Source organism: Oncorhynchus gorbuscha, linkage group LG02 (genome assembly GCF_021184085.1).
Source record: "Oncorhynchus gorbuscha isolate QuinsamMale2020 ecotype Even-year linkage group LG02, OgorEven_v1.0, whole genome shotgun sequence".
Lineage (NCBI taxonomy): Eukaryota > Metazoa > Chordata > Actinopteri > Salmoniformes > Salmonidae > Oncorhynchus > Oncorhynchus gorbuscha.
The window spans coordinates 53,645,951-53,672,063 of record NC_060174.1 but is presented as its reverse complement, the minus strand read 5'-3'; the positions used below and the strand labels follow the sequence as shown (position 1 = coordinate 53,672,063).

Genomic DNA, 26,113 nt, shown 5'->3' with positions numbered 1-26,113 from the left:
AGAAGATTAATTGTGTGTTGTCTGCATAGCAATGATAGGAGAGACCATGTGAGGTTATGACAGAGCCAAGTGACTTGGTGTATAGCGAGAATAGGAGAGGGCCTAGAACAGAGCCCTGAGGGACACCAGTGGTGAGAGCGCGTGGTGAGGAGACAGATTCTCGCCACGCCACCTGGTAGGAGCGACCTGTCAGGTAGGACGCAATCCAAGCGTGGGCCGCGCCGGAGATGCCCAACTCGGAGAGGGTGGAGAGGAGGATCTGATGGTTCACAGTATCAAAGGCAGCCGATAGGTCTAAAAGGATGAGAGCAGAGGAGAGAGAGTTAGCTTTAGCGGTGCGGAGCGCCTCCGTGATACAGAGAAGAGCAGTCTCAGTTGAATGACTAGTCTTGAAACCTGACTGATTTGGATCAAGAAGGTCATTCTGAGAGAGATAGCGGGAGAGCTGACCAAGGACGGCACGTTCAAGAGTTTTGGAGAGAAAAGAAAGAAGGGATACTGGTCTGTAGTTGTTGACATCGGAGGGATCGAGTGTAGGTTTTTTCAGAAGGGATGCAACTCTCACTCTCTTGAAGACGGAAGGGACGTAGCCAGCGGTCAGGGATAAGTTGATGAGCGAGGTGAGGTAAGGGAGAAGGTCTCCGGAAATGGTCTGGAGAAGAGAGGAGGGGATAGGGTCGAGCGGGCAGGTTGTTGGGCGGCCGGCCGTCACAAGACGCGAGATTTCACCTGGAGAGAGAGGGGAGAAAGAGGTCAGAGCACAGGGTAGGGCAGTGTGAGCAGAACCAGCGGTGTCGTTTGACTTAGCAAACGAGGATCGGATGTAGTCGACCTTCTTTTCAAAATGGTTGACGAAGTCATCTGATATATATTGAATGCATTAACAGAAATTACCATAACCAAACAAACATTGTAGATTAGAAATGACAGGGATTAACGGTAAATGTACTACTGGCGATGTATTTAATAGGGAAGTGATATTGACCAGTCGACTAATTGGGGTCAGTCCTAAGAAGCAGCTTTTTATGAAGCTATAGTTCTATTAGTTATGTTGACTATGACGTTAATATGGTGAAAACTATGTAGGCTGTGTTTAACAGTTAGCGTCATGGTATGAAAGTTTGGCTTCGTAAAGTTCTTTCGCCTGGTCACATACAGCTGTTGCATTTGTGCACGGAAGTCCACAAGTGAAGGGAAAAGGTGAGAGGAGGAGAGAGCGTAGATGCGAGAAGGAATTATATATACAACGAGCAAAGTTATCATGCGGTTTATATGTAGCGGCTAGTTCTATGTTTGCTTGCGATCAGGGGTCTAATCATTCTGCCGATTCTGTTGAAAAACATTTCTTAAACTGAATTAAAATGGGAAGAAACGGGGATAAACATACCTGGCTTTATCCAATAGAAACTCTTGTTTGCAACTGTTGTACTAATGATTAAAACCTAGATCCGCAGCTAGATGTCACTGCCTATCACCTTGATTACTCTTATTTATCTTGACCTGTGCACCTGCGTCGTAAACTTTCATTCGTTGGCTAGGCTGTATCAACCTCATGGTGGGTTATAGGGAACATTTTAGTATCATGTAGTAGCCTAAACCCGTCAATGTTACATTGAGCTAGGTGAATGGAATATGCTATAATAGAAATAAGGCCATGGTCATAAAAATGTATTTGCCCTCCCTCATCTTAAATGGGACCGGCTGCCAGTGATATCCACGGATGAGCCAGAAACATTTCATATGTATTGTAGGCTATGGGTTGGTAGCTAGCACAGACGCAATGCACACAACACTAAATACTTCCTCCAAGGTAGCTAACCACTGTAGCTAGTATTGACATTATAATTAAATGACAATGGATTATCTAGTTTCCATGAAACAGTTGTCTGTGTTAGCTTCTGAGTTAGTGCAGTCCTTAGCTAGCTAGCTAGCGATGTTGTGCTGGCTAGCAAATATGCTAATGTTAGCTTGTTAAACATTTGGCTATGGGCTGGCACTGGCAGTGTGGGATTATGGAGAGTGAATTAAATTGTTTCCTCATCATCTTGCTAGGTAGTTATCTAGCTGTGGCCATCTGGCTAGTATCAACCCAGGCTTTCTACAAAATAGCAACATTTGCATAGATACTTTTGGTCATGTAGTGTATGTGGACACCTGCTTGTCGAAAAAAATCTAATTTCAAAATCATGGGCATTAATATGTAGTTGGTCCATCCTTTGCTGCCATAACAGCCTCCACTCTTCTGGAAAGGCTTTCCACTAGATGTTGGAACATTGCTGTGGGGATTTGCTACCATTCAAAAACAAGAGCATTAGTGAGGTCGGGATTGATGTTGGGCGATTAGGCCTGGCTCGCAGTCGGCATTCCAATTCATCCCAAAGCTGTTCGATGGGGTTGAGGTCAGGGACCTGTGCAGGCAAGTCAAATTATTCCACACCGATCTCGACAAACAATTTCTGTATGGACCTCGCTTTGTGCAAAGGGGCATTGCCATGCTGGAACAGGAAAGGGCCTTCCCCAAGCTATTGCCATGAAGTTGGAAGCACAGAATCGTCTAGAATGTCATTGTATGTTGTAGCGTTAAGATTTCCCTTCACTGGAACTAAGGGGCCTAGCCTGAACCATGGCAAACAGCCCCAGACCATTATTCCTTCTCCACCAAACTTTACAGTTGGCACTACGCATTCGGGCAGGTAGCATTCGCCTGGCATCCACTAAACCCAGATTACTCTGTCAGACTGCCAGATGGTGAAGTGTGACTCGTCACTCCAGAGAACGCGTTTCCACTGCTCCAGAGTCCAATGGCGGCAACCTTTACACCACTTCAGCTGACGCTTGGCATTGTGAGTGGTGATCTTAGGCTTGTGTGCGGCCATGTAAACCCATTTCTTGAAGCTCTCGACGAACAGTTATTGTGCTGACGTTGCTTCTAGAGGGAGTTTGGAAATTGGTAGTGAGTGTTGCAACCAAGTACAGACGATACGCGCTGCGCGCTTCAGCACTCGGCGTTCCAGTTCTGTGAGCTTGTGTGGCCTACCACTTTGCGGCTGAGCCATTGTTGCTCCTAGACAGTTCCATTTCACAATAACAACACTTACAGTTGACCAGGGCAGCTCTAGCAGGGCAGTAATTTGACGAACTGACTTATTGGAAAGTTCACTGAGCTCTTCAGTAAGACCATTGTACTGCCAATGTTCGTCTATGGAGATTGCATGGTTGTGTGCTTGACCTGTCAGCAACGGGTGTGACTGAAATAGCCGAATCCATTAATTTGAAGGGCTGTCCACATACTTTTGTATGGTCGGCAGGCAAACGTTGGACAATCCCACCGGTGTGCCTGAGCTTTAAGAGCGATCCATTCAGAGAGCCATTCTGAAGTCTGCTGAAAGACCACAGAACCCTGAGTTAGAAGAACATTACAGACTGTTAAAATAAATATTATGCTGACTCAAAGTGTGTAGCTAGCTAGTTAGTGCACACAAGATTTAGATTCTGAGAGATTACAGAGGAACAGACATAGCCGACGGAGGCCAAGCTATAACCATTATAGTGCCCTGGGAGGTTAAACTGAACGCACAGCTTTAACAGTGTGCAGGCTAGGCTATGTGAGGAATGGAAAACAGGACACCAGCCCCTGTCTTATCACCTCACAGATTACACATGTCATTCCCATGGCACGGGGCTTCTTATTCTTAGAACCCAGGCCACTATGACTGCATCCCAAATGGCACCTTATTCCCCTTTAGAGTGAACTACGTAGGGAATAGGGTGCCATTTGGGACACCGGCTATGTATGTTTTCTTCTGTCAGTGTCTCTGTGTTATTGTTGGAACTGTTACCTTCTAAGGTCACTAATGACATCTAAACTTTTCTATCAACTTTAAGGAATGACATGGTCTACCATGTGGGAATGTGCTTTGTGGACACATGCTGAAGGATTTCGTAACATTTTTAATGGCAATTCGATTAAAAACAAACTGTTATTAATTTGCCTTCAAGAAATGTTACTATGTTGTTTGCTTTGTTGAGTCATCTTCTGAGCTGACTGTACTGTGGTTGTGCTCGTGTGGTTGTGCAAATGCACGCGTGCGCATACACACAACCACACATACATACACCCCACGCATTACATCTACATCTGGAGCTAGTGCCACTGCCACCACCCTAACAGTCAGAACAGGAAGACAGTGTGAGCACACCAAACAAAGCCTCAGCTCTTTGAACTTCTCTCTCTCTCTCTCTCTCTCGCTCTTCTACACTCTAGGAGCTGCCATGGAGGTCGTAGCAGGGCAAACAAACCTCTCTTTGTCATCTGGCTGGGGCTATTGTGGCCCCGGGGTTTACTCTGCTAGGTATGTCATCCTCAGTTAGTCTTGCGTCAATATTGACCCACCTCTAGGTTAGCCTCCAGCCCACCTTCAACTGTGGCTTATAGTCACTTCCACCAGATGACAAAAGATAAGTCTACTCACAACATGGAGGTAAACACTAGTTAGCACACAAAGGAAAATACACGTGGAGGATGAAGCCTACTGCAATGAGATGATTCATGTCCTGCATAAATGATCAACTGGAAGGCAAGATGTTCGCTCCACAACAAGTGTTAGGGAGCCCTGAATGGGCTGCTATTGATAATTCAGAGAGAGAGAGAGAGAGAGAGAGAGAGCGAGATCTTACACAGGCCTTCCCTTGTTCCATCTCATTTCTGTCCGTCAACTACTTTGAAGGGGAAGGCAGGGAGAGGATGGACTATACCGTCGCTCTCGCCCTGGATCAGCTGACACCCTCAATGGTGTCATGCTCTTTGATTCGGGAGGAAATGACCCGTAACAGAAAGAAAGTGAGAGAGCAAGCTACTTAATCGATGTGCAGTGAGAGATAGAGAACTCACTTATGTCAGGAGGAGGATATGGGACCATGCAAGACATTAAGGAAGGAAGTAAGGGACAGTTTTCTATCTTTGTATCATTCATCTTCACCTCCCGTGCAGGGCCTGGGAGAACCTCTCCTCAGTCACTACTGTTCTATGTTTGTTTATCCACACAACACACATCAGTGAACCACACTTCTGGACTATAATCTAATTCAGAGGTTCACATGGAGAATGGTGAATGAGGTCAAGTGGCTATATAAGCATGCTATGGCCTTCTGGCGCTGGAGGCTAGACACACACACACACACACACACACACACACACACACACACACACACACACACACACACACACACACACACACACACACACACACACACACACACACACACACACACACACACACACACACACACACACACACACACACACACACACACACACACTTGAGGCTATCAGCAGGCGTGTGCTTGAAGATCACACTAGAGAATTATCCCTGGACCAGGAGATAGAGATGATCTCACATGAGTAGCAGTATTAGACCTTGGAGGAATGCATGAGAAGAGGCCGCTTTAAATCTTGAAGAAGGAGAATTTCTGAGTCTGCTCATTTTAGAGCTTTAATCTAATGATTATTTCTCAAAACCATTGAGAATGACTGAATATCATTCCTTTCTATGCCTTACCATTTTTGGCATTTGTGGTTATGCGTTTTAGCTAAATAATGACAATGTGACCAGACCACTATGTACGTATGTTACCAGCCACTGAAGACACCTCATCAACACTTACTTTAGGCCTATAGGCAAAATGAATGTCTCACATAAGTTCTAATAACACCCAAACTCTAGATAAAAGTATTGTATTGTCTACTAGAGCTCGCATCCTCGTAAATCCCAGAAAATACATTCACTGCAGCATGTATAAACCCCCACACCCAATAGAATCCATTAAATACCTGACCTTTTCCATATCATCAATTCTCCCTGGCATGACCTCTCCTGACAGTGAAAACAGACTGGGGTCTGGACTACAGGCCGGCGGGTCTGGAATGAGAAACACAGGAAGGACCAGGGGAGGGGAAGAGTGTTTTGCATACTTCCAGCCAGGGGTCCGGCAGGGACAGAATGCTCTAGATTACTTTCCTGTTGGGGTCCAGGTAAATAAGCTGTGTTCTTTAATGACTATGTCTCAGGGTGATGTTTTCTTTTCTCCTCTCCTATCCTTGTGATGCTACTGTGATTACTAGTAGGAACCCCATAACCTCTGAAGCCCAGGCTTCTCACATACCAAGACAAGATTTGTAAGGATGGCCACGTAAGACTCTGAACCCCGTAGATGAGGAGAAGGGAAAAACAGGCCCTCCTATGGGGCTAGTACACTCTTAGAAAAAAGGGTTCCAAAAACGTTCTTCGGCTGTCCCCATAGGAGAACCCTTTTGGGTTCCATGTAGAACCCTGTGTAGAAAAATCTCTACATTGAACCAAAAAAGGGTTCTACCTAGAACCAAAAGGGTTATTCTACCTGCAACCAAAAAGTGTTCTTCGTAGGGTTCCCCAAAGGACCATTTAATGTTCTAGATAGACAAAACGGTGCCAAGTGTGTAGTCTGTGTCTGGATCAGGTTGGACAGGACCAACTTTCCATCTAAGTTTATGCGCAAATGCTCCATTGCAATCAACACATGATTTATGCTATCATCAACTTAAGTGTGCGCATATCAGGTTAGCATTTTCACATTTGAGTTCCAAATCTCTCATACCGTTGCCCCAACGTGAGTTTTTTCATGTGCGTGATGGCAGAATGCGCTCACTGTTCCAACATGTGATTGTTATGCAACAGGACAGTTACCAGCCCTGCCCTTAACCTCTCTTGGGTAGAGGGCAGTATTTTCACATCCGGATGAAAAGCGTGCCCAAAGTAAACTGCCTGTTACTCAGGCCCAGAAGCAAGGATATGCATATAATTGGTTCATTTGGACAGAAAACATTCTAAAGTTTCTAAAACTGTTAAAATGATGTATAGAACAGAACTGATATGGCAGGAGAAACCCTGAGGACAAACCATCCCTCCCCAAAAAATGTTTTAGCCTTCCACTGTTTTCAATGGCTGACACTTTTATTACAAGGCGAAATCCTCCCAGATTGCAGTTCCTAGGGCTTCCACTAAATGTCAAACATCTTTAGAAAGAGTTTCAGGCTGGTTTTTGAAAAAAATGTAACGTTTTTCCTATTTTGGCTGTAGTGATTCCAAGCGTGTGGAAGAGAGCGCGGTCTTTGGTATTTTTCTCCGGTAAAGACAATAGCGATTCTCCGTCTTAAATTGCATTGTTTATTTACGTATTAGTGTACCTAAGGTTTGATTATAAACGTTGTTTGAAAAAATTTATTAGTAACGTTTTCATTTTGTATGCATTTTGGTGGATTATGGTGGATTATTGACTGAAGCGCGCCAGCTAAACTGAGTTTTTATAGATATAAAGGAGGACATTATCGAACAAGAGGACCATTTGTGATGTATCTGGGACCTTTTGGAGTGCCAACAGAAGATCATCAAAGGTAAGGCATTTATTATATCGCTAATTCTGACTTTGGTGGCGCACCTGCCTGGTTGAAATATGTTTTTCATGCTTTTTTATGCGGGGCGCTGTCCTCAGATAATCGCATGGTGTGCTTTCACCATAAAGCCTTTTTGAAATCTGACACAGTGGCTGGATTATAACAAGAAGTTAAACTTTATTTTGATGTATTACACTTGTGATTTTATGAAAGTTAAATATTTATAATTCTGTAGTTTGAATTTAGCACTTTGCAATTTCCCCGGATGTTGGCCAGGTGGGACGCTACCGTCCATAAGAAGTTAAAGCAAGGCAAGCTGCCTGCTAATTATCTATAGGCTGTTTTAACTTGTTCGAAAATCATTTCAAATTGACAAGTTTTATTTTCTAACAACAGTTTGAATTGAGGTGTGTTCCGCCTCCTCAATAATTCACATAAGAAGTAGCCCATTTCACTGTTGCGTACAATTTATGTTTGAGGCTTTACTGAGCCGGACAAACTTCTCTCTTCAATGAGAGTCCAAACACTTCCCTAGTGTTTCCCCAGATCAAGTATGAAGACATTGCGCATCTCTAGTCAGAACAGAACAACGTTTTGCCCCAGCACATTTTCTGGCTGGCTCCCGTATTGCCTTCCTGGTTGTTTTCCCTACAAATTGTGTGTATTCCTATCGGAGTTTGTGCCTTATTTTCTGTATATCGTGTTGTCGTTTCTGCTGTAGTACACCATATGTATGTATGGATCATAATGGATTTACTCTTTTATTCACATGTTTTCAAGTACTGGTGACAAATCATGCATTCCGATTATTGAATAGATTTTAATGGACACATATGTGATGTGTGTAAGATGCTTTTTTGATGGGCCTCCCGACTAGAGCAGTGGTGTAAGGCACTGCATCACAGTGCTAGCTGTGCCACTAGAGATCCTGGTTTGAGTCCAGGCTCTGTCGCAGCTGGCCGCGACCCGGGAGACCCATGGGGCGGTGCACAATTGGCCCAGCGGCATCTGGGTTAGGGGAGGGTTTGGTCTGCAGGGATGTTCTTGACCCATCGCGCACTAGCGACTCTTGTGGCGGGCCGGGTTGTCACGTAAGCGTCTGTCAGACCATAGATGTTATAACAAGGGATAGTTCACTCTAATGGCTTATGGTGCTTTCAAGACAACTGTGAACTCTGAAAGAAACTTGGTAAAATCATGACGTCAATGATCTTCAGGTCGGAAAGTCAGAGCTGTAGAAAGAGGCCAGAGTTCCCGAGTTGGAATCCGAGTTGGATGACCGTTTCTTCCAGTTGCCAGTTGTCTTGAATGCACTGAAGTCGGAGATTTCCCAGTTGTTTTGAAAGCGGCATCAGATTGTAACTTTGGTACCTCAGGGTTGCCAGCTCAGACCCCCCTTTCCAGGGGTTGTATTTTTATTTAGCATATAAACTTCTCTTGTGTTTGCCCTCCATTTACTGATAAATCCCCATCATAGTAATATTTCCTGCATCATATCCCCCTCCGATACCTCCCCCCATTTCTACCCCCTATGGACTTGAAAACCCCCACAAATGAAATTAACCCCCCCACACACACACAAACCCCCCTAAAATGTTTTCATCCCTGTTTATCTTTCGCACTACAGTTAGGCTAGGCAGTAGGCTTGTATTTGGTGTGATGATCTGCGAGGTGAAATTTTTTATTTGCTTTGTGATTTGTCAAAAACAGTAAACGACTTGTCAAGTCATGTGCTCCGGTCCTTGTATACAATGTAGCAAGTACATTGACGCTTTGTAATATGCTAAAAAGTGGCAAAACTAAGTTAATATTTTCAGGCAATGAGCGCAGCCATCTTTGACTTTGTTTATTTGCGTTTTATAGTGAATCGCATTCTGGGACTAGGGAGTTTTTGCCAAGTCAAACATACAAACATGGCTGCCATCATGAAGAATTTAGCTGCTGTTAGCTTAGCTGACACGCATTTCTTTTCTAAACAACATTACATTAGTCTTTTGTTCTCACCAGAGATGTGGTACATTGTAAACTAGTCTCGCTGTTAGGTCGCTAACTTATGTTTTGTTATTTAAATTGGATTATGGAATGAGTTTGGCTGTGGATGTGTTCCGTGTGATGCTTGGATGATGAAGTTCGCTTTTATCTTTTACAATAAAAGGTGAAATTGAGGAATAAAGTTAAGACCTTTATTTTCCATCAGTACAAAAATATATAAAAATGCTGTTCAGACAACAATTGTTTTAGATGCGTTTGCTGCGTCATACGTTCCATTGTTACTGCTCCAATCACATATTTGAGATCGTACGCTGCAGGGACCACTCAACAATGATCACAAATACATTATTGTTCGCGTCAAAGGGTTAAGATTCCACCCTCAGAGCTGTCCATCTTGACTATGTATAGGGAAATAATGAAATATGTGTGTGTGGGCTGGAGTATGACTTTCATCATCGTGGTGGTCTGATGTTTATACCCACAATTACGCTGGGTGTGTGGTTCTAGCAGCAACAGATGATCTGGTAGGGCATTAAACTTTGTGTGTGTGTGTGTGTGTGTGTGTGTGTGTGTGTGTGTGTGTGTGTGTGTGTGTGTGTGTGTGTGTGTGTGTGTGTGTGTGTGTGTGTGTGTGTGTGTGTGTGTGTGTGTGTGTGTGTGTGTGTGTGTGTGTGTGTGTGTGTGTGTGTGTGTGTGTGTGGTTAGAGCACCACAGATCTGGTAGGGCATAAAAATCCAATGTGTGTGCCAGGTCTCTTTTTTTCCCCCCACATCATCCTGCAACTCCTAATAAACAGAGTTGTGTCTGGAAGTGCTAAATCACTAACTACCTTTAATCACTTTACAAAAATGCTAAGCATGTCAATTCAATGTGGGGAACAGCTTAGGCAGGCAGATCTCACATGGCCTTAGCTTTAGCAGGTTGGGAGATGAAAGTTTGAGAAAGAAACGCAAAGAAAACATAACATTTATGATAAAACTCCTATAGAGGACCTTGTGCTAGTGTAACTGTTTGAGTTCAAAGTTAAAGTAGAACATCTTCAACACAAACCAAACATGAGACAAACCTGTGATTAAACTACTACAGAAGATCGGTGATAATAGTGTATCTTAATCGCCTCTCTTCGAACGAGCACACTCTGGCTGCACTGCCCTAAAAATGATAACTCAAGCAGTTTACATGGAGTGAGTTTGTGAGTGACCGTGTGTGTAGGGACCACCAGCGTTTTAAACAAGTCACAATTCATTCAGCTCCCCGCCATCCTACCACAAACTGTATATGGCCGAGGCCACCGACGGGCTCTGCAGTCACTCTGCAGTATTGACTGCCATGGTTTGACTTCCACCTCTCCCTAGTCTGGCCATGAAATACTGGGTTATTCCCCACAGCTCACAGCCTATCGCTCTCTCTCTCTCTCAGGGCCGTAGCTACATATTAAGACACCGAGATCCGGACCTCTGCTCCTCTATATATATATATGGCTTACTATGTCAAAAATATTGACTCTCAGCTTTCATTTGACACCAAATGTGATGAACCTATGAACTTCACATGTTAGTGCTCATGGGGATTTTTACATGGAAATACCCTACTGCTTTTAGACCATTCGACAGGCATGCAGAGAGCTGGCCGAGCCCACACACACAGACACACACAGACACACACACTCTGTCTGGGGATAAAAGCCTGCCAGCCCAGTGCCAGAGTGTTTGGCTTGAGAGCGATTTACACGGACGTGAGGGTGATTCATTCAGTCCTGCACAAACACAGCTCTGTGTACATTTCACTGCTAGGGGTATTAAATCAACAGAGGAAACGTATACACATACAGGCACCGGGGCTTTACATTTCTGCTCTTTCGCACTCGGCTAGACGGCTGCCGCACACACACACACACACACACACACACACACACACACACACACACACACACACACACACACACACACACACACACACACACACACACACACACACACACAAACAAACGTGCACAAACACACTTTTCTGTGGGTCTGTCGCACACACACACGCCGACATGTCTGACTTTATGTCTAAGATTGGATTCATGTCTGTGATCAGTCCTCAGTTCTCCACACCTCTAGCTGATGACACACTAATGCACTGGCACACCACAGCACTAATGTTATGGAACCAGTCACTTTCACAGGATGAAAGGTCTACTTGAGTTGAGTAGCCTGGTCCCAGATCTGTTTGTGCTGTATAGCCAACTCCTACTGGCATTGACAACGACATTAAGAATTGGTTATACTGCGCCAACAGATATGGGACCAGGCGATTAATAAAGATCATAGGAGTTGGCTATATAGGCCAATAATGTACAAACAGATCTGGGACCAGCCTAATATACTGTAATTTGGGGTATTCGTATGAGAATAAGCAGGCAGGGTTATAAACTACACAATCCTGATCCTGTGAGGACTGAACAATACACTGCTGCATATAAATAAATAAAAACATCTATTCTACAGACTTATCATTTATTGAGCTGGCACCCAGTTTGCCATGGTGCATCTACAATGTTTCCAAGGCCATGTCCATGAGAATTTATAACAAACCCAAACTTTTATTTTCCTTCTTGGATTATATTCTGATTCATATTAGATGGAAAAATGAAAAAATAAATACATTCACGGTATTCAGCTAAATCTTCCAAAATGAGACATTCAAACATTACTAGACGCTTGGGGCTGGTCCAGAAACCCTTTCCTGGGCCTTTTCTTAGTTCATCTTTTCTCCATAAATAATGACATATTCATGAGAGGATTTGCACCCTCTGCAAACCATTGTAAGCAAGCCTGGTTTCTACAGATTTAATTTCTCCTCCTAGATGATCTAAACAGCTAAATGAACACTGCTGTTCAGTCTAGGCCTAAAGAGATGTGCTTGTGAGGAAATGTATAGAATCATTCATATATAAGCAACTTTGAATATTAATATCACAGGAAATCACAACAACATTCGTTGGAGTATGGTGTTACAGTTGAAGTCGGAGGTTTACATACACTTAGGTTGGAGTCATTAAAACTTGTTTTTCAACCACTCCACAAATGTCTTGTTAATAAAAAACTATAGTTTTGGCAAGTCGGTTAGGACATATACTTTGTGTATGACACAAGTCATTTTTCCCACAATTGTTTACAGACAGATTATTTCACTTATAATTCACTGTATCACAATTCCAGTGGGTCAGAAGTCCAGTGGGTCAGAAGCACACACTGTGCCTTTTAAACAACTTGGAAAATTCCATAATGCCCATCGTTATGTTTGGAGGAAAAAGGGGAGGCTTGCAAGCTGAAGAACACCATCCCAACCATGAAGCACGGGGGTGGCAGCATCATGTTGTGGGGGTGCTTTGCTGCAAGAGGGACTGGTGCCCTTCACAAAATAGATGGCATCATGAGGTAGGAAAATGTTGTGGATATATTGCAGCAACATCTCAAGACATCATTCTGACATTTCACATTCTTAAAATAAATTGGTGATCCTAACTGACCTAAGACATATTTTTGTTCAGTGTAGTTATGTCATAGTTAAATGCCATTGATGAGCTGACCAAAAAGCTGCCAACCAAAGCAGTGAGTGGCTCTTCTGGCCACTAGGTGACACCCCTACCTTGATTTCTGCTCTGAGCAGAAATCAAGAAACAGATACATGCACACGCGCGCGCACACACACACACACACACACACACACACACACACACACACACACACACACACACACACACACACACACACACACACACACACACACACACACACACACACACACACACACACACACACACACACACACACAGCATGCCATAGTGTTTCAAACACACATGTTTCTGCTCTCAGATTCACTAATAACTTTCACATGGACAGAGATTACACTAACTCAACCCCAAATGGATTGTACCCCATCACTGACTGACCAAGTGGCCAATAAGACCTTCAGTTAAAAAAAACTGCTCATGCATAACACTGTGAGACACCAATCTGAAGTGTGAGATCTGGTCCGTCTTTTCTCACCTCTACGAGCTGACAGGGTTTAAACAGGGCTGTGCTAGGGGATCAGCAGATGGATCGAGAGAGTGAGAGACTGTACATAGCCATAATATGACATTTGAAATGTCTCTCTTATTTTGAAACGTATGTGAATGTAATGTTTAGTGTTCATTTCTGATGGTTCAGTTATCTATTTCACTTCTTTTTTTTTTTGGAATGTAAACACGTCTCCCATGCCAATAAAGCTATCTGTGTTTTTCTTTCCCCCATGCAGCCTACCAGCTGTGGTCACAGTGACAGATTTCAAGCCAGTCTGCCTGGGTCCGTTCATGTCAGTGTGCTTGCCCACACGTGCGTGCGTGCGTGTGTCGTCCAGCTCTCCCTCTGGCAGAAACTGAACCCAGGGATTGCCACAGAGCCACACTAGGCTCCATACACTACAAACCTCCAGAAAGAGCATACATACAGGGCTTAGTGACTTATGTTGACGTTGACTGTCTCCCGTTGGGAGTAAATATTATTTCGTTAAAGCTTTTGTCAATTAAATACAACATAAACGTCCATGTGTTGGTGCCTTTGGCTACCATAAAATATTGTGATGAGTGTGTCAGCATTCCCTCATTGAGAGAGTCTAGTTTAACAGTATATCCATCCACTAAGAATGTCAAACACACGAAACGACAGAAAAGGACTGAAAAGTGACACTGTGAACAGAGCACGAACACAATCTCCCTTCACTAGTTGAGCAGAGCGCACGGCGGCTCGCTTCGAGTCGGGGACGGAATTGCGCAAGGAGAGACGGACAGACAGCGCAGCAGCGGCCACAGTGCCTGGCGGAGCAGTTGTCACGAAAGTGACAGGCAACAGCTGAGTCCATACATCTGGAACCCAGGGGGCCTCCACACCTCGAAGCTCGACACATACACACACTATATTTTAGACCGCATAGCCACAAGTACATACAGAAAGGGTTTGTTCCTAAGACCACCGCTGAGAAGGAAAGTATTTGTGATCTTATTAAACGGTTAAGCAAGGCTATTTCAATTCTGGAAAGCATTCATAATGATTAACAGACCATGGGGATTCTGAAAACATTATGAATGACATATCTGATATGTAAAATAGGATATAGAAAGCCCTCGCTCAGACCCTTGCTAAAAGAAAAAGCCCGGCAAGCGTGCATAGCCAACAGCAGTGCATTTAAATATGATAGATCATCTGATCGAAAATTCACTTCTGTAGAGGACAAATTGCCCAATGGTTATTGTGAATAGTAGCCTAATAAAGCGATGGTACTCGTGATAAATAATTAAATAAACACATTTCAACCGGGGAGCTCAATTCAGGCTCTTAAAAGTTCAACGAAATTGCAATATAACAGTTGCCATTATGCCATCTATAGGCGATCATTTGATACTTGAAATACACTGATACAAGGACGCAATATAAATGGTACATTTACCCCCAAAGAGTTCAGAACCAATATTCCTTGAGTTGTAGAAACGATTCACGTTACGTCGCATTGGCATAGGATGAAATGTCCAGAAAGCGCACCGCTGTCCGGTAGACTTGTCCCGAACTTGAGCGGTTAGATTCGTCCAAATGTTGGCGACTGCATGTTGTAGGCAAAACGAGTGAAGGGTCTACTTTGTAAAGTTCACCTACGAATGTCACCGTATCTCCGGTTCGTAATGATCTCAGCTCACGACCAACACCGATATGACATTAGCGTTGCTCTCTGCCAATTGGCTTAAACAAGCAACCCCCACCAATTCTAGAGAGAGAGAGAAACGGATGGAATTCTTGGTAGTCTGGAAAACATTGAAGGTTTAACCGCGAGTTTACCCTGTTTCCATTTACTGGGGCTCTTCCAGGGTGTTTGTTATTGCATATCATAAACGGTTCGTCATTCGAAATGTAGGCTGTTTATTTGATTAAATCGTTAAATCTATGAATTTGCATTAAATTAAACAATTATCTTCCTCTCTCTCTCCCTCTCTCTCGTATGAAACCCGCAGGACAGTTCTTTCTTGGTAAGTGAACTCACACCCACTACTGCCCATCATTTTCCAGCATTCTCCACCCCCTTGACTAGCATCTGCAAAAGCACTGCATAAGTGCAATATGTTATAATTGATTGTTATCACTTAGCATACACCAAAATGACTGGAGCTAGGCTGACTCTAAAATAACGCCCAAAAGGTCAAACGTTAGGTCAGCATTAAGGTCTTTGTGACCACATCGCCTTTCCAAAATGGGACATCAAAGCTAAAAGCTAGATGTGTATTATACGTGTGACAAATGGATGATTCTGATTGGAGGACCTTTGACCCTAACATTGGAATAAGGAGCTCCGTCATTGTTTGACCCAGGTCATGACCCACTGACCGTCACGTCTCGGCTCGTGTGAAAGCATCATAAGTGAGACCAGGTTCTGCAAGCCGAAACCTGTCAATCAATCTCGACCAGTGTGCACACACAGTTTGCAGAGTTCAATGGCGGGAGTGCATCGCTCTGACAGATTTCATCTGGACCAGATGGATGTGTAACCTATTTCTCCATGGCGTTGCACTTCAATGAAATATATTTTCTCTGTGTGTTTCTTTTCCCCATTTCTCTTCCTCTGAAAAACAACAGTGAGACATACTAAAGAGCTCCACCCAACCATGTTCAAAGTATTTTAGTGTCGACTGGGAGGTAAATAAACAAACAGAGGAACAAGTTCCACATAACTATTATTTCTACAGTATTTTGAAGTTAAGACACTGTTGAGTTCGACCAGTGAAGGTTGTAAATTAGTCACGCAGATCCTCTTAATGTTCTGTGTTGCTTGGCCATGCATGATGTTTCCAGAAAGGTCACTGAAGAAGATACCATATGATTTACAACTGCCCTAACGCTCTACGACAGGTTCGATCAGAATGTCATACCCTTTTTCCTAACATTTATCTTGTCCCTCTCTTAATGCTTATCTTTGGCTAATCTAATGCGATATTTATGGCAGTGTTGTAAAAAAAAGGCTCTCACAACGCAGCATCACTGGGCTGTCAACCATTAGGATGGCTTACATAGTTTGCAGTGTTTCACGGTGCGTGAATGTCGGCGAGACTTCTTCACTGCTACATACAGGGTTTCACATAAACAAATTAAGCCTTGGACTAAAATGCTCCATTGCAATAGCTCCAACAGCCCAAATAATTTCAAATGGGACCACTTTGACAAGTTAAGCAATCACTCATATCCAAGCTAAGCAGTTTCAATATATACGGCTGGTTTTGAAAAGACTTGATCAGTGAGTGGACAGCGCTATGGAGAGGCATAATTTCATTTGAGGAAGAAAAAAAAAACTTTCCATTGCAGCTGTGTATTGTGTTTGTTGGGTTTTGTGACAGAACAGAAGTGAACGCTTTTATTGGGCTAAATCTTTAATCCTTTTAACAAGATTGGGAGCTTTAGGGCAGTCCCACGCAGAGATTATTCTCTCTCTCTCTTTCCAGCAAACCTGGTCCAATTAGAGGGAAGATATCGTTTTCCTCAGGAACACTTCCTATTGGAGCTCTGAGCCTCAGACACAAGCCCTCAATAAGAACTCGGTGACTATGCTCCTTTCTCCCTCTCTCTATGTCACTGGGCAGGCTTTGCCCTTCAAGCAAAGAGCTCTCTATCGCTCTCTCTCTCTCTCTCTCTCTCTCTGTGTGTTTCCATTATTCATTGAGAGAAAGTTTCCAGTGTGAGTCTAGCTACGACAATAGCTGAGCTTCATTGTGCCTTAAAGTCAAGCCTGCAACAATGGATTCAGTCTGGATACAGTGGTGGTGGGAATGGAGCATTCATCAACACTGAATCTCCCCTCTGCGTATTTCATAGATATGATGTACAACTATATTATATATTGCATAGTGCATACCATAACAATAAACAGACGAGAACATCAACCTGTTACCGTGCACTGTGGTTGTTTTCACCTGGTTTAGAAGCTCCATTTGATTATTCTAATCTGACAGTAAGGGTAGATGAGCACACTTGGTTATTAACTTGGTGGTGGGAATGCCTCTGGTTGCCGGGTTAGGTAGGGTATTTGCTGTGGCGTTAGTATGGTTTTTAACAAGGGACTTCTCTCCATTTGCTCTCCTTTTTATTTGTGGCTGTATGTTGACTCAGTCTCTGTACAGGAAGGGTGAGCATGGACCTGTGTTGCCCAGCCCGTTTAGTCAGATGGTCCGCTTCATTAATTTTATTGTGTTGGCATCGTTTTGCTTCCGCTCGCACGGCATTTTGTGCGATTGGCATACAAGATTGTTAAATGCAGAATATATAGTAATCTATCATAGCTTATCTGATGAAATGTCTTGAAATAATTTGAATATAGCTAACCTTGAGTTGACATTATGTTCTCTGAAGGGGTGTCTGATGTGCAATTACATCCGAGACATTACAGAGAGAGAGAGAGAGAGAGAGAGAGAGAGAGAGAGAGAGAGAGAGTATATATACATTTGTATTACGATTCTCGATCCAAACATAATTGAGAGAGAGAGATTCTTCTTCCAAAGAGAAGGATCTTGTTGCTGCGTGAGTTTACACAGGAAATCTCTAGCACAAACCAAAGGCAGGAAGACAAACAAATGACCAGGGCAGCCTGAGCCAAGCAGCTGTATGTTGCCAGTCCACCAGTCACCTGGCTTTTCTCCACAGCTCAAACACTGGTCTGACCAATTAGAACACACTGCCCCGAGCCAAAGCCCCAAAAGGCCTGCAGGGCTTTCAGCTTTCAGCCAGTTGACTGACTTGGTTTGTTGTTGGGCTGGAGTGCTTGTCACACAGAATGACAAATGGGAGCACATTACTGAAACAAACAAGGCTAATGCTGTGTTGGAGGAGATACAATGGGGGAACGGGCTTGATTGGTTTTCACTCAATTATCTCAAATAAAACCCATGGAAACAGTGGAGTAATAGATTCTTGTGTTTCTGGATGAAGTACAACAACAATGGGCAAATTTGGCCCTTTTGGTCCAACATGTAGCATGATGCCAGGCAATTAATTGATATGTTACACTTTGGCCTTTGTGGTCTATAATTGGATTTTGGTTTCAGCTTGTTGAAGTAGCCATGGACTGCTACTGAAACGCGACAGCTACAACATGCAGCATAGTTGTGCCAGGATTGCTGCTAGTTGTGGTTCTCCCACTTCATATAGAGTAGGTCTATCGGAGGAACTCTGGTTCTCCTCTCCTTTGCCAGTTTCGCAGGCTCAAAGGAGAACCTTTCAACAGTCATTCTAAATTAATGGGTTTTCCTGGAATCCTCACTCCTGTCTGCAATCAGTCTTCAACATGCTCCCCCCAACAGACATTTCTGCTGTGCTGCACCGTTGAAAGTGACTTAACATATTTTCGAATGGAATGAGTGCTCCCCTTTGATTTTTCAGTGTAACTTGGAGGGAGTATACATATTCAGTTAGTATCCGCTTCCCTGAAGGCCATATCGGATCACGGAGAGTCTTTGCCAGAGCAATGTAGTCAAATATATGACAAGATTATAAAAAATTATGTTGAAGAAATATGTATGTGGTGCTGGGAAGGAGTGGTTGGAGAGTTTGCCATTGACAGCGCCACACTTTCCCAAAATGAAGAAAATACAGTATCTTCAAAAAATTCTTTGCACATTGATATATTCCACAGTTCCCCATATTATCAGGCACTTTCTAGGACAACAGTCAAACACACATCGGTAAAATGGTCTAAGGTGCTGCTCCAACCTCCAACATTAACATATTTCCCTTTTGATCTTCATCCAGCTTTGGGGCTTTCAGCCTGGTAATATCTAGCGCTCTACGGGCCGTGGTAGACAACCTGGGACCAGGGGATCATGCCGTCCTCCACCTCTCCTCCTTTCCTAACCTGGTGACACACAATGCTTCCCCTATCCCAGAAGACCCAGGTCGGAATGCCCCCCGGTCGGAATGGCCCCCAGCCAGGCGAAAGGAGTGGGGGGGGGGGTGGAGGAGACTGGGGTGTTGGGGATCTGGGGAAAGACAAATATGCTTTTTTTTACTCTCACATAGAAATGTGTAGTCAGCACTGTGTATGTCTACTGGATGTCTGATACCACCAAAACTCTACCAATAGTTTTATCACAAAAACAACTGTTGCGTTAAATAGCAAATGTTCCTACTCTGGTCTAGGCACCTGCACTCTAGCCAACAGCTCGCAGATGCAGTGAGAGTAGGCAAGTCTTTATGATGACAGTACTACGGATATGAGCAAGCATAGAAAGAACAGTTTAAGCATCGATCACCATGTCACCAGAATATTTGTATTTGTCCGTTAAGCATCGGTCACCAGAATAACACCTTTTGGTTTTTGTTTGAAAGGAGCATCAAGATCACGGTGCACTTTCACCACCCTGTGAAGTTCATCGTAACTCATTTCATCTGTAGCCTAATATCCTGCATGGTTTCCCTGACCGCACACCATTTCATTGCGTGACTCCAAGTCAACTTCAATATGGGCACGTGTCCAGGGCCCTGACCTCCAGAACCAAACAATTATGTCCTGCAGTTAGACATTCCAACCTGTCTGTTGCAGTCATGTTGCTCTTATTTAAAAATATATATATATTTTTATTTATTTATTAATTTAACTAGATAAGTCAGTTAAGAACAAATTCTTATTTACAACGACGGCCTACACCGGCCAAACCCGGGCGACGCTGAGCCGATTGTGCCCTGCACTATGGGACTCCCAATCACGGCCAGTTGTGATACAGCCTGGATTCAAACCAGGGTGTCTGTAGTGACGCCTCTAGCGCTGAGATGCAGTGCCTTAGAGTGCTGCGCCACTCAGGAAAATATATAAATCATAAGGATGCGGTACTGCTGATGTGGATGTGATAAGGATGAGGATGTGATAAGGATGTGGTACTGGTTAACACTTCTCCAATCGTTGTTAAGATCTGATATTCGTCACAGCGCAAGACGAGAAGTAGGCCAATGTCATAGGCCTATCATCAACCAATCACATTTCTCAAATCCCTCCTGTGCTAAATAAAATCCCAGCTAAACTTGGAGAGGCCAGTTAGAATACTGCGTAGGCTTTGGCGAATAATCTGTGTAAGCTTGGACGCGCGAGGTAATGGTAGACTGTTAATATTCTGTGCTGACCATGTTCAGCAAGGGCAGATTCTGACAATGAAAACTCTCAATAGGAAGAAAATCACAAGTCATTTCCCTGGAGCTTCGGCTTGGCTGAGGGGGATCATTTCTGGGGTTTCACTATCCATGTGCATATATTATATAAAATCAAATGTAGAGGGGGGCATAGTGGTTGAAGCCAAAAGGCTGTTCAGTAAGAAAGAGGGGCAGAGAAGTGAAAGCCTGTCAGTATTATTCACGTTTGAGAAGGTTGTACTTAAGAAAGTACAGATGGGCTTCCTGGCTTTCACTGTTGGAGAGTTTTTCCCACCTCCATTAATAAGGTGTTTTAAATGCCAAAGAATGGGACATGTAGCGGCTTTCTACAAATGAAAAAAAAAGATGTGCCAAATGTGGAGGGGAACGTGGGTGGGGCGGGGACAAAGAGCAGCATTTGTTGGATACCAGGTGCAGAAAGAGGCTAGAGAGGCCCACATATAAACAATCACACATAATATCTATAATGCAGAGGCTGCAAGGCAGATTGGTGGAACTATTAGGCAGAATGATGGAGATAATAGGGACAGTTCCTGAATGAGGGGACCTATTGTAAGAAATGTTGCTTATGTTGGTCCAGATACAGATACCACACCTGTTCAGAAACCTGCCTGCGTTTGTTGGAAAGAAGAAATGCCAAGTTGAAGATCATTGTGGAAGCAGCAACAGAGTTTTTAGGAGAAACAGATGTTACTGTCGCCATGATTGTTGATATGTTGACTCCTTAATAATACTAATGATGGAATGTCTCAGTATGATGATAATTAGAGTTATGGTTTTTGTTATCCTTCAGTGGAACGCCAGAAGCCTTGTAGCCAACGGTCAGGAGGTTTAAGAAATATGCATTAGATTTAGAGATCAAACCTGATGTGATATGTGTTCAAGAAAAATGGCTTATACCACATCTTGATTGTATTATTCCTGGTTATTGTTCAATCAAATGTGATAGGTCAACTGGACAGGGGTAGTGGTTGTGCTACGCTCATAAGAGATGGTCTTGTATATCGTAAGAAGATCCAAATGCATATTATGTCTTATTCAAGTAGGCCACATGAATGTCCTGCAAAGTCATCCTGTTGTCACCCATTTGGGTATTTTAAATGTCGTCCACCCCAATTAGCTAGTAGGAATGTTGTTAACAAAATGTTATACAATCTGAGACCACTACAGTTTAGATGTGCTGCCTCTGCTACAAGGCGTCTATGGAATGGGGTGCTCATCTGGGTAAAGTCAAAAATGGCTAGAAAAAAAACGTGTTTCTATGTAATGTCGCTCATGGAAGGTATTCCCCCCCCCCCAAAATGTATAAAATTCCACCCAAAGTCTACGATCCAGTTACGTTAAAGTCATTCCACAAGCACAGGGCTGTAATTTGATGTGTCTGTGGAATTCAATGCTGGGTCACATTGCTTTCGAAATACCATCAACGGCTTTGTTACGCCGCAGAAATAGTTTCAACTTCAAATTGAGGTCACCCACCTCCATGTACTGAAGCTTCTAGTTCAACACTTTATGTATCACACGTTACATTTTACAGACCCGTAAGGAGGGTTGGAAACACCAAATAACTGGATTTATGGTTCCGTGTTCACCTCGTTTCGCGTATCAGAACTTGCAGGAGGACACATTTCCTACATTTCCCCTTACACACACTAACACACCCCTGCACGCACGCACGCACAAACTCACACACACACACGACTGTCTATTATGCATTTCTACATTGCCCCTTGTTCCACTTAAAGTGGCGGCAGTGTGGTTGTTGGAATGTATACAGTGATGAAACGTGTCTTTCCATGCAGGGTCTTGGGCTCGTTCTTGTAGATCAGGATCATCACCCCGGACGTATGCCAGGAAGGTTCTGTCTGCACGTCTACAGGGCGGCGAGTGTTGTCATCACAAGGGATGGAAGGAGGGAGGGAGGGGTAGGGAAAGGTAGTCTGGAGTTAACAGCCCCTCTGAGGAATCTGCCCCATTCCCAACATTCCAGACCAGGCGGCCTTCTAGTGGCCTTCCAGATCTGAGCAGTGTTTTCTATGGAGGACCATGGTCGCTGCCCCAAAGCTCAGCTACACGGCTTTGGAAAACGTTATTTGAAATCAATTAAATGCTTTGGAGCATTTGCTTTAGCCTGCCTGGGGCTTTAATGGTAGGGGTTTGTAGTGTGCAACTTTTTGATTTGGTTCCATTGCAACAGGCAAGCACAGATAAAGTATTTGAAACCATTTCAAATAGTGTTTGAACACAGCTCTGACTGGGCCCCTGCCCCTCCTACCCCAGCTTCTCCCGTTACCCAGAAAGCCATGGCATTAACAGATATTTATCAATAATCCGGTCCCTGTACAGACTCGCCACTCAGCCACTCTCCTTTTGTTTTATTTCAGCTACCAAAGAGCCGAGGCCAAAGTAAGAAAGTTTACATGGGGCTAACACAGCAATACACTGTGACGTTGCTACAATATGTAATAGATGCCACTTAGCAAACATATTTATCCTAGGCATCTTACAGCACGGAGTGCATACATTTTGTGATCTCTGTATGTGTTCACTGCGGGGAACCCCCGACTTCGGCATTGCTCCATGCCTTTACATATGTTTCTCTGAGTGATAGTGAGTGCGGTCCAATTGATTGAATGTGGTCATGGTACAGAGCAAGAGCATCATGTTGTGGTCGAGAACCACATTAATACTTATCCCCGTAGAGGAGAAAGTAAACAGAGAAAATATCAAAACAGCTTTCTAAGAGAGCGGGAGAGCGAGGAGACAGAGCAAGAGAGAGAGAGAGGGCGAAAGAGGACCACGGAGAGAGTAAAATAGTTTGTCCTCGGATCGTTCTGGCCCCGCCCTTCGGTTCCTGATGTGGGAGAGAGCAAGAAAGACAGGCAGGGAAAGAGAGAGCGGAAGACGGAGAGAAAATAAGAGACAGATTTAGAAAGAGCGGAGTGAGATGGAAAGTGAAAGAGAGCGAGAGAGAGAGGAAGAGAGAGCGAGAGTGAGAAAGAACAGAACAGTTCGTCCTCAGAGGATCACTCTGGCCCTGCCCTGCTCTAACTGTTTCTATTGCTGCAGCAGCTACGGCAGCCAGTGTGCTGAATGGAAAGTATGTCAGAGATATATAAAACTATGGGTGGAAGCTGGGAGGTGTGGGGTTTCACACAAGGTTGGGGACAGACAGGCAGTAATGTAATGAGGCTGGATGAGTCTCTGGAGAGGTCTGATACGGCAATACCACTCAGCTTTGATTAGACCGTAACGCCACATTAGTACTATACAGTATCGTACAGGCCAGGGCCAGGCTAGCTAGGCCCTCCCAAGGTGAGCAGCGTGCCTCTGGGACGCCGTGTACGTACGTCTCCAACTGAGCGCTAATGACCAGATGTGTCAACTGGTACAGGGAGCAGAGTGAGTGAACCCTGGATAGAGGCAGGTGGCACACACCGGTGCTCTCCTCCCTCCCATGACACCTCTCTCTTTGGGAGTCTCCGTCTGCCTCTCTCTTTCTCTCTGGGGTCTCCTCTCTCGGTCTATCCCCCTCTCTCTGCCACACGCAGCCTGAACGGGGGGACTGTCATCATCTAAATTGGTCTCTTTCTCACTCCTCACTTCCCATAGGCCATTGTGCCGCAACACTCAATGGACTTGGTGTAGCCTGAAAACCTTTGCTTTTAAAACCGCTCATGCTTCTCTCTCATTTTGATTGGAATGAGGGACAATACAAACATATGGGCGGTGTGTTTACTAAACTAAGAGAACAGTTAATATTGCAATATCACATACCACCTTTGTGCGATTGACCTTTTACTCTCATTAAAGGTTCTCCTTTGTTAATCTTCGCCATGGGAATCAGATACTGTACAGGTCTCCTCAGTGTCTTCAAGGATATCGCTAATTGGCCACAGAGAAGACTGACTCTCCCCGGGGATCAAACCCACCCAAAAAGTTGCTTCAACCCAACCAGGAATCAAACCAACACCTGCGCCAATTAAGGAATAACTGAAATCTAATACGCCAACTAACAAGCATATCCCTTAATCTGGGTTTTGTCTGGTGGCTGCCACTGTTACTCACTGATGACAGGGAGCCAGATGAGTGTGTGTAGGTACCAGGTCCCTAGGAGCATGTTCTGTATTAAGCAAATACAGAACATGCTAATGGAGTATATAGAGGGACTTGTACAGCTCCGGCTGACTAGTCTCATTGTCCAGATCATACACAGCATGGTACACACACACACGGGCGTACACACACACACACACACACGGGCGCACACACACACACACACACACACACACACACACACACACACACACACACACACACACACACACACACACACACACACACACACACACACACACACACACACACACACACACACACACACACACACACACACACACACACACACACACACACACGGTGTAGCCCCATTACCCACCAGTCTCCTGTGACATCTGGAGCCAAACATTATTATCATATTTATGAGTCATTCACAAAACCCTGGCACATGGAGTAAACCAGATGAATGTTTTGGAGGAAACAGACGTGGGTGTTCTGATGGAGGAAACACTGATGGATAGTGTCCACTGATGAAATGCATTGCTCAAAGTGGATTTTTAAACGGAACACATACTTGTAATACTTAAATAGCATGAGTCCTAAATGACACCCTATTCACTATACAGTGCACTACTTTTGACAACAGGGAATACAGATGTAGAATCTTAATTTGAACCTGTTTGCTACAGCAGGAAAATAACCCTGCCCCAACAGGAAATGTTAATTATTATGTGGATTCATGGACCATTTTGAAGGTGGTGATATATTTTTCATTAGGGCAAATCAAGTCTGAGCGGATGTGTAAATTACAAACTTTAGAATCCTTTTAAAAACTCAAATGCACTACGTTTGCATTTCCTGTTGTGCAGGAAAATGCTCAACAACAAAAGAGTGATCCAATTAAGATCCTACATCTGTAGGGTGCCATTTGGGACACGGCCTTGGAATAGATTTGCAAATGGAACACATACTATGATATACTTATTTATATCCTCTCTGTTCGTACTGGCTCATAAAAGCAGACACAAGACCTCTCCACTTCTGATGATCCAAAAGCTTGTTTGGCAGTCTGGCTCTGGTTATGATATAGTGGCAGCCTGAAGCTGTGGGGTGGATGCCATACATCAAAAGTCAGTGTTGGATTCAATGTTATAAACTATTACTCACCAGTAACTATTAACAAAGAACCAACCTTGGTTGAGCTTTTCAGTTTGCCTCACAATGGTGTCAGAAAACACTTTGAGATCAGTTATGAGGAGCTCTGAAAACCCTGTGCGTGGTACAATACAGATGTAGGATCTTAATGTGAGCCAGTTTGCTACAACAAGAAAATAACCCCGCAGCAAACACAAATGTGTTATTACGTGGATTATAATTTATGGACACTTTTGTAGGGGTTGATACATTTTTTCGTCAGGGCAAATCAAATCT

The 26,113-nt window shown here is 43.9% G+C and overlaps 1 protein-coding gene across 1 annotated transcript in view; it reads right to left on the bottom strand.

Annotated features, from left to right (window-relative positions):
* Positions 1–15,459, bottom strand: part of LOC124004266 (prickle-like protein 1) — a 52,120-nt gene extending 36,661 nt beyond the window's left edge. Inside the window, exon 1 of the mRNA XM_046313057.1 lies at positions 14,898–15,459. The gene's annotated coding sequence lies outside the window, so the exon portion shown is untranslated. The remainder of the gene's footprint in view (positions 1–14,897) is intronic.
* Between the last annotated feature and the right edge of the window lie 10,654 nt (positions 15,460–26,113).